At 42.1% G+C, this 15,645-nt stretch overlaps 1 long non-coding RNA gene across 1 annotated transcript in view; it reads left to right on the top strand.

Annotated features, from left to right (window-relative positions):
* The first annotated feature begins 7,789 nt into the window (after nt 1-7,789).
* LOC116221815 overlaps nt 7,790-15,645 on the top strand; it is a 38,575-nt gene continuing 30,719 nt past the window's right edge. The window contains exon 1 of the long non-coding RNA XR_004164284.2: nt 7,790-7,924. This is a non-coding gene — a long non-coding RNA (uncharacterized LOC116221815). The remainder of the gene's footprint in view (nt 7,925-15,645) is intronic.

The following is a 15,645-nucleotide window of genomic DNA, read 5'->3' as shown; positions in this document are numbered from 1 at the left end:
GAGCATCATTTCCACCTCCATACTGTTGCTGACTGTTAACAAGTGGTCGTGTTCTGCTCTGATGGCTTACCCAGCCGCTACCAGGTACACGCTTATGCGTAAGCACAAACTTATCAGCAAGAACAGCAGCCTCGTGCAACTTTTGCACTTCCTGTTCACACAGATGGACAGCCACAGCCTCAGGGAGACAGTTCATGAAATCCTCTATGAGGACAAGTTGTCGTAGGTCTTCCCTGGAATCTGCTTCCTGTGAACAGCACCACCTATCAAACAGACGCTCTTTCTCACGTGCAAATTCAACAAAAGTTTGCTGTTCTGACTTCCTGGTCTTCCTAAACTTTTGGCGATAAGCCTCAGGGACAAGCTCATAAGCTTGAAGGATGGCCGTTTTCAAATCCTCATAGTTCATAGCTTGTTCCAAACCTAGAGCAGAAAACACTTCCTGCGCCTTCCCTGTAAAAACACACTGAAGCAACAGAGGCCACACATTCTCGGGCCATTTAAGAGTGGTCGCCACTCTCTCAAAGTGAGAAAAATATTTCTCCACATCTTTCTCTATGAAGGGTGGTACAAGGCGGATATTCTTAGTGACATCAAAACCAGGTTGTTGATGGGCAGGAGAGGGGGGCTGAGATGGCAGTTGTTTAAGTTCAAGATCAAGCTTCTTTAATGTCAAAGCATGTTCTCGCTCATGCTCACGCTCCTCCATCTCCATACGCTTTAGCTGGAGCTCATGCTCGAGTTTGCGAACCTCTAAAGCCCTTTCTGATTCAATCTCTTTTTTCCTAAGAAACCTAGCCTCCCTCTCAGCCTTCAGTTTCTCAAATTGTAACTGATCTGAATCAGATTCCAAAACTCCTTTAAGTACAAGCTGGCTTTTTATAGACTTAAACAATGTTTCTTTCAAGCTTTTCTCTAAAGTAGTTAAGGTCAGTTCATAATGTTCAGCCACTGCACAGAGTTGCACCTTAGTTAAATTAGACAATCCCTCCTCAGACGGCTGGGCAATAAAATCTTCAGGGGTTGCCATTTTAACTCAGTCAAACTCCCAAACCAGTACAACCTTAAGCCCAGTTCACTCTGAAGTATAGCTATGTGCTACCTATTCTGCCACAATAGGAATTTAAAGAAACACAAGCTATGCTACCATGCACAGCAACGTGCTACCAAGCGGATACAAAAACAAAATCAAAATTTGAGGCACAAAGAAAATTACAGACTAGGCCACTAGTTCTCTTTCACACATGTAAGCTACACACAATGGCAAACAGACTGTGATACACAAGCAGTGCACCAGTACCAATGAACTGGTAACTAATAACCAGAACCAAGTAGACACAAATCTACAAACAGATAACAGTTTACCAATATTTAGCTTCGCTAAACATCAAGAACGTTAAAGTTCAAACAAGCACTCACTAGCTCAGTTTACTGCTTCTCAAAGGGCAAAGTTACTGAGAACAAACGAGCCAACGGAGACACCTCCAAACAAAGCACAGTAACTTTCAAACTAAGCATTTTTCAGCTACAAGTTAACCAACTTGCACTGCAAACGCAGACAGCAGTACTAATTTACGATCTAACAAAAGAAAAGAACTCACCACATCCGCAAGCACGAACCAAAATACTCTCATGCATCCAGGTGAAATCGTCCATTGATTGCCGGCGCTAATTCCCACTGAAAAGGTGTGTCTAATAAGGCAGTCAACTGGCGTCCTAAATATCTAACCAAATAAGCTAACTGTCCTAGCTAGCTCTTCTGAGACGTGCTGGCCTTGAGGCGACTGGATAACGCTGAACTCGCTACAGACAAGCTGCACGAAGCGTGCCCCTGACAGAGTTATTTAACAACAACTTCGGACCAGGATTGTCTCAAAATAACAAACTAAAACAATAAAGAGAAAACAATAACCAGTACTCCGAAGGAGAGGCAAGGCCCAGCTGGAGCACTCTTCCTTAGCCAGAGACTGCACGAAATTACGAATAGCCAATGCAAAACAGACGTTCTCACCTGAACTCACGAAAGTCTATGATCCGGATTTTTGAACAGGTTACGCGGACGAGCAACCCAAATTATGTAACGGCAGACTCGTTAGGTTACCGTCACATAATGAGGGACAAGACACAAGACAGTTTAAATTCAATAATACGAATTTATTTATACCAATGTCAACAATCAACCAAATAGGGGTATGAAAAAGGTAATGTTCAATGTCGTGCATGAATGGGTGAATGAATGTATCAATTTGTTAGGTAAATTAATAAGAAAGTGAGAGCTAAAGAAATAGAAAGGGGGACAGATTGAGAAAGAAGTCAAAGAGCCCGTGTGAGAGAGAATATCAATAAAGTGCCTACAAGTACCGAACAGAAGTGCCTCCTGAGAGAGAGCGAGAAAAACCCTTTTATAGCCCCACCCTAAATACAGGTGCAGACAATAAAGCATTTAGGCTCAGGTTCGTCCTTCCCGTGCACTGGCAGGGCGAAGCCTGAAGGGGGGCACAGGTGGGCGTCACAATCAGTGAGAGTATAGATGGGCAAACTTTCCCTTAAATTAAGAGTATGCAGGTTTTTTACCATTTGGTAAACCATAGTAACTCGTTTTTGTAACATCCTCCATTCATTTTGATGGTACATGGTCATGTGATGGTAAGATAAACACACCTGACTTTTCTACTGTTCACTATTTATTTTTGTACTCTGGCTTGGAAGCCCTGTGAAGTAGAAAGAATAAATAAAGTAAGAACCGCATTTACAGCACAACACTGCCAAATACAACTGGGATACGTCACCCAACAGGCTATCTAGCTTAGAGAACAGCAGGCTGTGTTGATTTGGGCTTCTGAAAAGGCACGTCTGAAGGCTTTTAGCTGGTTAGCTTTCAAACTTTTCCAACCGTAGATGAGCGTATACAGTATGCAACCCAACATTTGCTTCTGGTAGTGTGTAAGTAGTGTTCTGGCGGAGAAGGTGTAGAGGTGAGGTGGGTGACATTTCAGAGGCGCTTTAATGTTTGCCCTGCTCCGTAATGGATATCTTCTCAGCTCAGGAAGACTTTTCATGGAGTGAAGATGATGATGTCTCCATTGACAGTCCGGTAACGCTTTTTTAAGGCAGTTTAAGGCACTGTGTGGATGTCATATGCTCATAACTAGGTGTATATAAATTATACCAAAACTGATACCCACATTATATACCATGTTTGCCACAAGATGGCAGCAAAGTTCAAAAGATACTTTGGTGTTTTGTAGGGGTTTGAAAATAATGGCTTTATTCAGGAGTTACTCTATATGTTGGTAATATGTTGTACGAGAGTCAATACAGACAGCAACAATGCTGACCGAACCAACATTGTAGAACAACAAATGTAATTGAAAATGGTGCCTTAGTAGATATATAAATTATAACGTTAGTTAAGTTAAAAATACTGGCACACAGTAAACATGGTGTGGCATTCCACTGATTGATTACTTAATATATAAATAATATTTTTTTTGAGGCATTGCAAATTGTTGCGTTATAAATGAGCTAAAATCAATATGGTCTGTCATATCAATAAGCTAGATAATGTTGTTTGAGTTTTGCAGAGGATCAATACTGTGGTGTGTGAAGACATCGTCCATTCGAGCCTTGTCTCAGGTCTCGTGTCTCATGTTTATTAACACTTATAGAGTTTAGAAATGTTGCATTCCATTGTAAAGCTGCTGTACTGATTTGTCCAAACATACTGTCTTCTTAAAGTTCAGCGATGTAATTGAGTTTGAGGTTCAGGGCTAGGCATGACAAGCTAAGACAAAATAAGCTATCACATACACTATCCAATTGCACAACTCCAGATCTTTTCAAGATGTGCAGGAACTTCCTGTGTTTTCCCCTCCTTGTCTGGTGGCTGGTGCGGTGCCAAATGATTGGCAGAGCTTGTACAGGAAGCAGGTGTGGTAGGGAAATAAACAGAGCATAGGGGTGTATGAATGGCTCAGCGTTGTCCTCGCCTCACCCTCAGAAAGCCTGCCCAGAATGGATCCCATTTCCCCCCTGAACTGCCCCATTTGCTCTGTGTATCTTTTGGGCAAGCAGTGCATAACATCAAGGAACGTCTCTGCCCCTCCACCCCTCTCGCTAAGCTTCAGGGTGTTAGCTTACGGCTGAAAGGCAGATTGGTTCCCTTCAAGCAGGGGGTCTCTGTGAAGGCGGCGGGGTGTGTGTGCTTTCTTAGTCCTGAGCTCACACACCCTCTGATGGTGACTGTTTGGATTGGAGACAGAATCGGACCTCTGTGTTATTGCCATTGTATCGAGCTGCTCCAAGATGGAGTCTGATTCCGTGTTTGATGGAGGCAGGAGGAGCGATAGCAGTGGAGTCTGAACTTGTAGACCTACTTGGGTGGAGCTGATGAGCTGTGAGGCATCTAGAACATTCTATGCATTCTGTTGCTTTCATTCAAATTGTGGTTTACAGTTTAAAGCAGAAGGCAGACAAATATTTTGGCTCTTATTATTATTATTATTATTATTATTATAAAAAACTCTCTTCATATTCCAGGATGGATATAATGAGAGATAATCAGAGGCCAGCTGGAGGGGTGAGGGGTGAGGGGCTTGGCAGGTGTGTGAAGAACCTTAACTGTGGCCCAGTGGCCCCCCTCCACCCTTAACAATGCAGCTCCACCCCACGTGTCCCAGAGGCAATCAGGGACGGAGAGAGCGGGGAGGGAAGGGCGAGGGAAACTGGCCAGAGGAGTTAAGCAAGCAGTGCTCTTGACCTGCCCTTTGACCTTCAGCAGCCCCTCCCCCTTCTCTCTCTCCCACCCGTTGGCCCAAGATAGCCAGCTGAGCGAGGGGAGGGGAGGGAAGTGGAGGGGAGGGCAGACACTGACAGATCCGCTCCACAGCGAGCGTGCTTGGCTGCCCGTGCAAGATCAAAAGCCTCTCCGAGTCCCCACCACCACCACCACCAGCTGAGCTTTGACTGGAGCGATGCATGACCCCTGTGTTGCCAGGTCATGGCTGATGAGAGATGAGCAGCTCGCCACGGTCTGGCCCCCTCCCCCCTCCCCCCAGGCCAGGGGCCCCGAGCACAAAACAAATGAATATATGGAGCTGGTGACCGAGCAGACGCAGGTGCTTGTCTGGCTTCACCGTCATCTGTCCTGTCTAGGGGGTGGCACAGATTCAGATCACAGGTTTACTCTGGTCTTGTTCGTCATCGTCTTCTTTTTTAAGAAATTCAAACATTTATGATTTGTGTTTTACACTTGTGCCAGTCTGTGTACTATGTTTATGTCTTTTTGATGTTTGTGTTTTTGAGCGTGGTTGTTTGGTGCTTCCATAATAATAATGATCATCATTTTTGTAGTAGAGGTACATTCCATTTCACACACACACACACACACACACACACACACACACACACACACACACACACACACACACACACACACACCCACACACCTCCCATATTTAACACAGTTACCCATGTCTTCATAGATAAAGTCTATATACACATAGTCTATATAAATGAGTCCAAAAACTAAAGATTTGAACTGCATTGCATAGCCCAGTACCCAGATTGACCCTGCAGTAGTTCATGTTTGCAGACAAGAGAGAAAAAAGCAATCACTCAAGCAAACTTGAGTCCATTAGGGTCCTACAGTGGCCTCAGTCTCAGTGGATAAGTGCTGGGTACATAGCATTGTGTACATTGGTGCAGTTATTACCTTAATGTACGCTGTGGCCATCTGGGGGGAAGACTTGAGCTTTCATCCCATCCTACCTCCTCTTCATCTTAACTCCAGGTTTTTTTTTTGTAATGGTCTCTATAGATTGTGCTGGTAGAGCCCGTTGTGGACCAATTCAGCCTTTGTCCAGTGTTGCTCATGGTTTTAATTAAAAGCTCTTTAATATGGTATCAGGCAAGAAGATTAGCTCCATGGCTGTTGAAAAGGGGGGAGGGGGTAGCTTTGTGGAATCACCATTCTCCTGAGTCTCACCATGTTGATCAGGTTCACAGGGAACAATAGGCATCAGAATATCAGCCAACGGATCCCTGAGACCTTTTGTTGGTGCAGGGGAGTGATCTGGATGTCCAGAATGGCTGTTTGTCCAAAGGCTTATCCGTGGTAAAGCAAAGGAAAAGAAAATCCTGTCTTTGATCTCTCAACGACAAATAAACGATATTGGTTGTTTTTTTTTTTTTTGGTCAGAGCCTCAGAATAAAACCTATTTACTCCCTCTGTTCCCCCTGACAGATTTAGTGCAGTGTTTTCAGAAACAAATATTGGTAGTTCTGTTCAAAAGCAGGCACCAAATCAAATATGGTGAAGGAAGGGTTGACATTTGGTCCAGCACCAGGCCTCGGTAATGAAACTTTTATTTAGCCCAACATATGAAAGACAGGCAACATTTTGGTGGATTACATTTCAAGTAATGATTGGTGAAAAGCTAGCTTGATATTTGAAATGTGATGACTTGCCTTTTTTGTTATTTATGGTCTTTGTGGCATTCTCTGTGGCATCAGTCTGAACCCCGGCAGACAGAATATATTTGTTAAACATGGATGCTCCCAATTGTCAACTGCCACACTTCACTGATAACAGGCCAACATTTGTAATCTTTCATTGTCTGTCTAGACATCCTGTTCTAGCAGGCATGGCACTTTCCCACTGGATGAGATTGGCTCTTTTTCTCCCTCTGAATCGTTGAGCATTTGGGCTAGTAAATGTTTGCATCCTTGACTGAATGAAATACAGAGATATGTTTGAATTTCACCTGTTCCATAAAAATGTGTCCAGTGTCATGTGAACAGCAAAGGTAGATATGGACAAATGAATCAACCAGTTTACAGACCCTTGATGCAATTGCTATACTAGAAAGTAAGAGTTAGTTGGTTTGTTCATCTGTTTGAAGACAAGTCCACTCTAAATCAAGAACATTTCGAGCTCCTTTCAGGTTTACAGATAAGCCCAGGACAAAAAAAAACTAATAACTGAAGTGCCAGCAGAGGTCCAAATAGTCCTCTGTATAGACGATACAAATATTAAATTAACTTCTAAATGAAGTATTAGCACAAGAGTTTGTGTCATAAATATGAATATAGGATGAGGATGAGGAAGAGATTTTATAGATAACTGCATGATTTATTCTGAAACCCAAAGTAACTACTAAACTGAGTTTATGTCTGATATGGTTGCATATTTACAGTTTAGTTTGATTTTGAAACATTTGAAGTCCCAGGAGTGTTGTCATCATTTTCACAGACCTGAACATGTTTTGATCTGGGATCCGACTGTCTTACTGTCTGACACTGTAGGGAATAGAGATGAGGCTGTAAAACAGTCAAGACATTGGATTTACCAGAATGGCATTTACTGCCACTTAACAATTTATGGTTGAAATACAAACCACATTGCAACAGAATTGGAGAGTGAATTATCATAGGGAAATATGTCAGTGCATGCCAAACAGATGTAGAAAGGCTCAAAGAGGCTGATTGTTTGTTTATTTGTATTATTGTTGTTTTGTGGGATGTAGGCGTGCATGGGTATTGTCTGTGATTTATTGGTCATTGGTGCCCTCCGCAGCTTGATAGTATTTTATAGTGAGATGGAAGTTGGTGGGTGGGGTGTAGGGGTTGAAGAGCTTTCTGGGCATGATGCCAGCGTCTGGTGTTTCACAGCAGCTACTTCCTCTTGCAAAGGCTGCTGGGAGATCAGAGGGGAACTCTGGTAAGGTGGCCATTCCATGGAGAGGCTGCAGCTCATCGGTGGGGAGACACATTTACTTTCTCTCACCAGGCACGGAGCACACACCACACTCTGCCTCTGTCCAGGCTACATGGTTACTAGGAGCCCAGGCAGCCAATCCAGTGTCCCCACACTGAGCATCCATTGGGCACAACTCCACTTCCCAGCCAATCACAGACAACAATGGTGAGAAACTAATTTCAGTCCCATGTGCTTAATGAATTGTGTGTGTGTGTGTGTGTGTGTGTGTGTGTGTGTGAGAGAGAGAAGAGAAAGAGTGAAAGAGAGAAAGAGTGTTTGCATTCTGTTATTGTTAGCTGCTGAAACATGATTGCAGGTGACTGCACATTTTCTTTGTCCTTACCTATTTCTTCATCCAATCCCTCTCCTTACCTTTGTTTGGGTTTCTCTGCTCTCCCCCCTCATGTTCACGCAGTGTCTCTCACTCAATCGCCATGTTGGGATTGGAACCCATTACTTTTCTGCCTGGTTTTATGTAGATGCCTTCCAATATCAAGTCATCAGAATAGATGACATCATTATGATACAGATTAGAGAGCAGCATACCTCCCCTTCCTCATACAGTACATTTGGGTTCTTAAGGACTAGATGATATCTTTAAATCATGCAGAAATTAAAATCATTATTATCTTATGGAAACAGCAGCCATTGTTTGTGTGAATTCTTACTAGTCCTTTCCACCTTTCTCTTTTCACTCCAGTCATTCAAATACGTATTTATATGTTCATCATTGTTTTTATTTTATCTGTGAGTTCTTCTGAATATACCTCGGGTAAGATGGGGAAATCAACCAACTTGCCTCTCTTGTTGAAAGAAGATAATTCATATATTTATTTCCCATCACATATAAGAAAAGTAACATGAAGATTGCCGTTGAAGTAGAACACATGAACACCTCAGTCAGTTCTAGAAGCCTGCTTGGTCTCTTTCAGTCTCCTCAGTGCTTCACCTGTTTAGTCCAAGCCAGAAGTTGTTCATTGAAATGAGACTGTAGAAAACAAGTCAACCTCTGCCCTTGGCACTCCACGTCACTCTTCAACCCTTCTGAAGAAAAGGGCCCAAAAGGCAAGAAAGACAACTCTTAGTTTCCTCGTGTCATCTCAAATTTGTGAGACTCAGGGCTGATTTAACACAGGGTTTTCTCCTTTCTGCCGTTCAAATTGTAATTTGAATAATGTGTAATGATATCTGAACCCTCAAGGGCAGCCTCACCAGAGTCAGGCTGCCTCCAACGCTGAGGGTCCCAGGCCTTTCGCTGGCACGCCGCCTGCTCAGGCTATCATTCACACAGGCAAACTGGCCAGCTGCCTTTCAACAATAACATCTGGGAGGCCAGATCGGGCCTCTCAGTGTCAGTAGCTGCTCCCCAACTCCCATAAATAAAGATAGAAGAGAACATGAACTTAGCTGATGAAAATGATTCATCTGGAAAAAAAATATTTTTCTTTTTTTAGTCAAGGAAAAAGGTTGTTGTGGGCAACTGAGGGCATGTGCTCTGACGGCATTGTAAAATGAATCTGACTGTTGAGGTGAATTGCTACCACGGTTCAATCCTGCAATCTGTCTCCCCACGAAAAGAGAGAGAATTTGATTTGCAGTGATTTATGCCGTGGACATTTATGCCGCTAGCTCGGGCTAGTGAACTGAATGATTTCATACTGCCAATCCGAAGCCTATTGGGGGCAGTGTATTACTACATGTGTGCACCCCTCCCTCTTCTCCATTCGTAGAAGTAACCAAAACGTTTCTCCAAGATAGCGGAGGCTAAAGGCTACATGTAGCATGTAAGCATTTATATGATTGAAAGATATTTAGGCTACCATTAGCGTCTCTATCAACACTGACTGATATTTATATGTTACATTAACTTAGTTAAGGAAACAGATCCCAGTAGGTCTTCATTTAAGCAGTCAAGCTTTTGAGCTAGCTGATAGTCTAACCATTAATGTTAGAGTAATGGGCATGCTACTGAGCTACAACATAGCCATGCTAACAGGGGGATTTTCCCTCAATTCAATTTACTCTGAAAATGGATAGATGCTTTGTAGTTGGAAAAATCTGAGTGTTCCATTTCCACACAGATTAACAAAGACTTTTATTTTTGTTAATTATTAGTCTCTGAAATTAGATTAGCGAACACCTTTTCCTGACAGCGTGGGTTTATGCCCGTGACAGCCCATTGCTTTACCTGGCTGCTTTGGCAAACAACTACTCACTAGCACCTCTTGTGGTACAAAGTGGTATTACAAAAGAGGACGATGCGGCGCTAGCTGGTTAGCATGCTAACTTTGGGGTATATCTGGGCAACACTGTGTATGACAGTTTGACAGATCGTCAATATGGTTATTTCGTCACCTTTTGTTCATTTAGAATGTTTTAAACTAAAATATACTTACATAGGGCACCTTTGGTGTGAGTGTGATGAAACGCCAAAACGCTCAAAAACACTCAATTCATACAGTGCCTTGATGTTTAATAATCCAATAATAATATGGATGCTATCACAACAAAATCACTCGGTCAAGATTAACTGCAGCAAATTGCACAGTAAATTCAATTACAATTACTTTGTTTCAGCTGCTTAGTTGCTGCTTAGCCCTTGATGTGTCGAATGTTATCCCACCTAGGCTTAGGAGACGAATAGAATAACCCACTCCTTAACTCCAGTGAATACAAGCATCTCTATTGCTATTTTATGACCATTCACAACCGCCGTATTACAGAGGTATTTCTCAGTAATTAGGGAACAACTATAAAGGTGCGTGCTAGCAGCCATGGTATTTCAGTTCCATTGGAGCTCAGTAATTGCAGGCACCAGAAGGGCTGAGACACTATTTGGAGTGAGGTTTAATATAGGTATGCAGACTGAAGCACAGACATTCTGACCCACTGGCCGGTGGTATCCCTGGTGCTTCAACCCATGGACAAAAACAATGCTGCTTTTCCAAGAGGTGGATCATAATTGAGCAGGAGCAGCCACTTGTCCCATTGGCAGTAATCCCTAGTGCTGTTGGCTGGCACCGACCCAAATGGACTTCTAATAGAGCCCCTATTCCGAGCCCACAGCTGCCGAGGTGCTCCTCCCCAGGGCGGGATTAGTCTCCAAAAGAATTCTGGAAAAGGCCACGGTGAAGACAAGGTTGATGACTGCTTAACTGCCCTTGCATTCGATATTTTAAGAGTTGTGTGGTCTAGGGACTGGTACCTCACATGAACAGAGATGAGAGGAGCTATTGGATAGGATGGATGCTGGTCCATTCTGCATGGCTGAAGACTCTTTAGTATTGTTTTTCTTGGAAAGAGGCAAGAACTTTGTTTGTTTATTTTGCTTGACTCGAGTGCCTTTGATTGCCTGCCATGACTGTTGGAGGTCTGAAGAGAGAGAGGACGTAGAAACATAGAAGATGGGATTTGAACGAGGCATGAAAGCTTTGGAAACTTTTCAAGATTTTAGTGGTTGCTGATGACATCAGAGTATTTGAGAGCGAGAGAGAGAAATCCTAAAGCTGTCGTCCTCGATTATCCAATACTCTTTTGGCAAATTCAGCTCACTTTCCCTCACGGTGCTTTAGTTGTGTGTTGTGTTGTGTGTGCGCGTTCAAAAATACTCATACTCAGTCCTAACTCTGTAAATAGGAAACAGAGAGACTCGGACCAAGCGATGGACATTTCCACACAATCAACAACGTTGCCTCAGGGGCACTGAAGGGATGAGTGTATGATTGTTTTTTCAGTTGAAATATCAACAATTGAGGACTGCATCTTACGCATTTGAACTCTTCAGAAGCAAAGGCTAGCTAACAGTAAGGCAGCAGTATGTCTTTGCCTCTGTACCATTATGCACATCTATCTTACTGTGCCTGAAAATACAAGATGGCCACTCGTTAGGCCCCATAAACAAGGAAGGGGAGCTTAAAAAGAGATAAAGGCCAATACAAGCTGAGGTTCCTCAGACCTTCTGGGAGAGGAGAGAGAAACAGTCAGTGTTTGAGGCTATGAAAGCATCATAATCGGGTGGAAGCAAATATTGATCCACTTCAGTATCGCAATATAATTTTTTATGATACTGTATTGATTCTCAAAATCACTGTATACATTTTGTAATTAATTATATATATAATATATAAATATATATATATATATGTTAACATCTTTTTATTTACTTACTATTTTTATTTACTTCTTTTTATGCACTTACTTATTTATTTACTGAAAAATCCTGCAAATACCTTTATTTTATTTGTATACTGATATAGGCAAATGTGCTTAGATTGCACAATAAGTAGTGCTATGATGTTGGTTACAGGCAGATCTGCAATTGCAATTCCCACTGCTCTGATTGCATCAAAAAGTTTTGAAAAATGTACAAAGATTTTATGCATGTGGTGGTGTCTTCTTTATACTCAAACCCTCAAACTTGCTTATAGCACCGCAATATATTGCAGTGTATTGAATTGTAAACCCTGTATCATGATCCTTATGGTATCGCCAGGTTCTTGCCAGTCCACAGCCCTGATCAAGGGTTTGGTGCACGGTACTGGCTGCTGTTCACAAGGAGACTACAGTGGATTGCAGTGTCAGGGGTTAGAGAGGCAAAAAAAGGCTAAACATAATTCTAAGGAACCATGACAAGAAGTCAGCATGAGGTCATGGTTGTCTCTGGATTTGAATGAGATCCTTTTCCATCTCTGGAGTTTAATAGTTTGGTTTAGACATTTTTCATTCAGTGATGTCTTGGATCCCCTAAAACCCTCTGAAGTCCGATATCCCTGTGCAGGGATATGGTGGTTTTTATGGGGAATTGCTTTTAAAGCTCAGCCAGTTTTTGTCGGAGAGACATAGAAATTACACCCCCAGAAACCTTGAACCCTTTTCTTTTCAAATTTACACAGTTTGAAACAAATATATAAATAAGCACTTTGTAAGGAGAATAGGACTAGTCTCTTGCACTTTTCAGTCTCTGAGTGAGGTTTCAGCTCCTAACGACCCGCCCATTAGCAAATGACAGCTATTCATATGATAAGAGTATGGTAATTCAGTGATCTCTATTGGGCCATGGTGTGTCAAGAAATCCTGTGGGGGGTACGGGCCACAAAGACATTCCAGGGCCATTAGGTAAGGGCCATTGTTCTTGTCTGAGGTGTCCCAGGTGTGTTTACACCTAACTCATCAATATGCATTAGTAGGGACACTAGTTTTGAAAAGGTACAGGTCACTCTAAAATTATAAATATATAGTAGTGAAACCACACACACTTTCTAAATGCTAAACTCACCTTTGTAAAACTAACACTTATGTTTACAAAGTTCAGAGTTCAAAAGCCTTGCTCCAAAATCTTTACAATGTATTTTTTGTACAAAGTCTGAGCACCTCTGAAAGTATGTTTTTGGAAGGGTTTGTTTAGATTTGATTTAAATTCAATCTTTTTTTACTACATTCCTTTCATTCCCATGTTATTATTGCTGAGGTATTCTAGAATATAATCATACATGCCACTTTTGCCTCAATGTTTTTAGTTAGGTGAAATAAACTAAAATATCAAGGCATGGCAGACTACCTAAGAGAGTGAAAAACAGGCTCGGACTCAGTAGTGTTAAAGGACAAAGCAGATGGACAGATCTGCCATTTATGGAACGAGTTCTCTCTCTCTCTCTCTCTCTGTCTGTGTGTGTGGGTGTGTGTGTGTGTGGAGGAGGAGGGGTGTGTATTCGGTGCTCATGACGACACTCAGACTGCGAGCCCGTCAGCTTTTGTCTGATCTCTAGTCCATGGCACACTTCACAAGGAGCAGCATCTTGTCATGTAAATGGTGGGCCTCTAACTGCTTTTCACACTGTTAATCACGTAGCTTAATGTGCGACAGTGACTAGGCAGATTCCCTGTGTGTTGGTTAAGCCCTCAGGATGGGGTCTGTGTGTGTTCGTTTGTTTGTTTGTTTGTTTGTTTGTTTGTCTCCACCAGTAAGGTACGGTGGTGGAAGAAGGGCTCGTTCCCTCCTCTCTCTGAGAAAAGACACCAGGCATGACACAGTCTTAATATGAGACATGAATATCCTAAAGAGACACCAGGCATGACACAGTCTTAATATGAGACATGAATATCCTAAAGAGACACCAGGCATGACACAGTCTTAATATGAGACATGAATATCCTAAAGAGACACCAGGCATGACACAGTCTTAATATGAGACATGAATATCCTAAAGAGACACCAGGCATGACACAGTCTTAATATGAGACATGAATATCCTAAAGAGACACCAGGCATGACACAGTCTTAATATGAGACATGAATATCCTAAAGAGACACCAGGCATGACACAGTCTTAATATGAGACATGAATATCCTAAAGCCCTCTTTCTACCCACAGTATTTACTTGTATGTCGTTATAGAAAAAGAAACAGAATACCTCCTTTATACGCTTTTCAAAGATTTAAATTCAGTGATTGGTTTGAGTGTCGAACTGTAATACAATAGTGGTTGATTATAAAATGGCATGGCCATTTAAAGAATAAGACGGAAATGTAATTTTATATATAACTCCAAGTAAATAGAAAGGCAGGGTAATGAAAGAACTAATGTTTAAAAAATTGAAATCAAGTCATTAAAATGTTGCTGAAATATTAAAAACTGTTTTCCTTTTTTTACACTCAATCTTAATGAAAATATCTTGGAATTCACTGTCTCAGAACTCCATTGTGTGTGTGTGTGTGTGTGTGTGTGTGTGTGTGTCTATGGGCATGCACTAAAAGTCTGTTATGTGTCTGAATTGAAAGACTTACAGTGTGCCATTGTATGAACCACCACAGCACTGTCTGCTCACCAACCCCCTCTTAGCATCCAGAGTAAACATATATACATACATACATACATACACACACACACACACACACACACACACACACACACACACACACACACACACACACACACACACACACACACACACACACACACACACACACACACACACACATACACACACTGTATGGTGAGAGGAGACATGTGTACTGTGCGTGTGTGTGTCAGTTTCTATTTCTATGTCTGTGAGCGTGTGCGTGCCTTCCTGCATGCATGTGTGTGTGTGTGTGTGTGTGAGAGAGGCACAGGCACAGGCACAGAGTTGGCACAGGACATGTGGAGACAGTGGCGGCTGTGGGCTTGCCTGGCAGACACTGGTGGGCCTGAGAGTGGGCAGCCCAGGGTCGGCTAAGCTACTGATGGGGGCTATTAATAATGCATTGAGCAATCTCAACCCGCCGCTCCAACAATACACAAAAAAAGAGAAAGAGAATCCCAGCTGGCCCTGGCTGGATCGGTCATGGTGAGTCACTCCTCTGGGTGTGTGTGGAGCCTGCAACATGGCTGTGTCTGCTGGACAAGTTCGGCAACATAGACATTGGAATGGCTGGCTTCAAGTTGTTGTCTGCTGGGACATAGAGTAGTATAGAATAACTAACTTTGGTCAAATAAGGCACTTTCAAAATGTTTTTTTTTTAAGGTGGGGATTTTATTATCTGTTTTGCACTGTAAAAACGACACAAACAGAAGTACTTTAGAGAGTTGTTCTTGTCCTTCTCTCGAAGTAATACTCAGTACATTCACACAATCCCGGATATTAAATAAATAATAAACCACTTAAATCAACTATTTAGATTAACTGAGCTCTTGCAAAAGTGTGACGTAACAAACGATCCTGCCATTGTATGTTTCAAAATACATTTTAGACGATTTTCAGGACAATTTCTGGGTGTGTACTTTTCAATGCCACAGTTGTGAAAATCCTGCCCTTACATTTTCCCTTAGGCAAATTGCTGCCTTTTGTATCTTTAACTATTTTCAGTGCATTTTGCATTTAATTATTATGTATAATAATTTAATTAG

This window comes from Clupea harengus, chromosome 9, assembly GCF_900700415.2.
Source record: "Clupea harengus chromosome 9, Ch_v2.0.2, whole genome shotgun sequence".
In the NCBI taxonomy this organism is placed as follows: Eukaryota; Metazoa; Chordata; class Actinopteri; order Clupeiformes; family Clupeidae; genus Clupea; species Clupea harengus.
The sequence above is the reverse complement of the archived record's forward strand: the minus strand, read 5'-3'. Positions and strand labels throughout refer to the sequence as shown.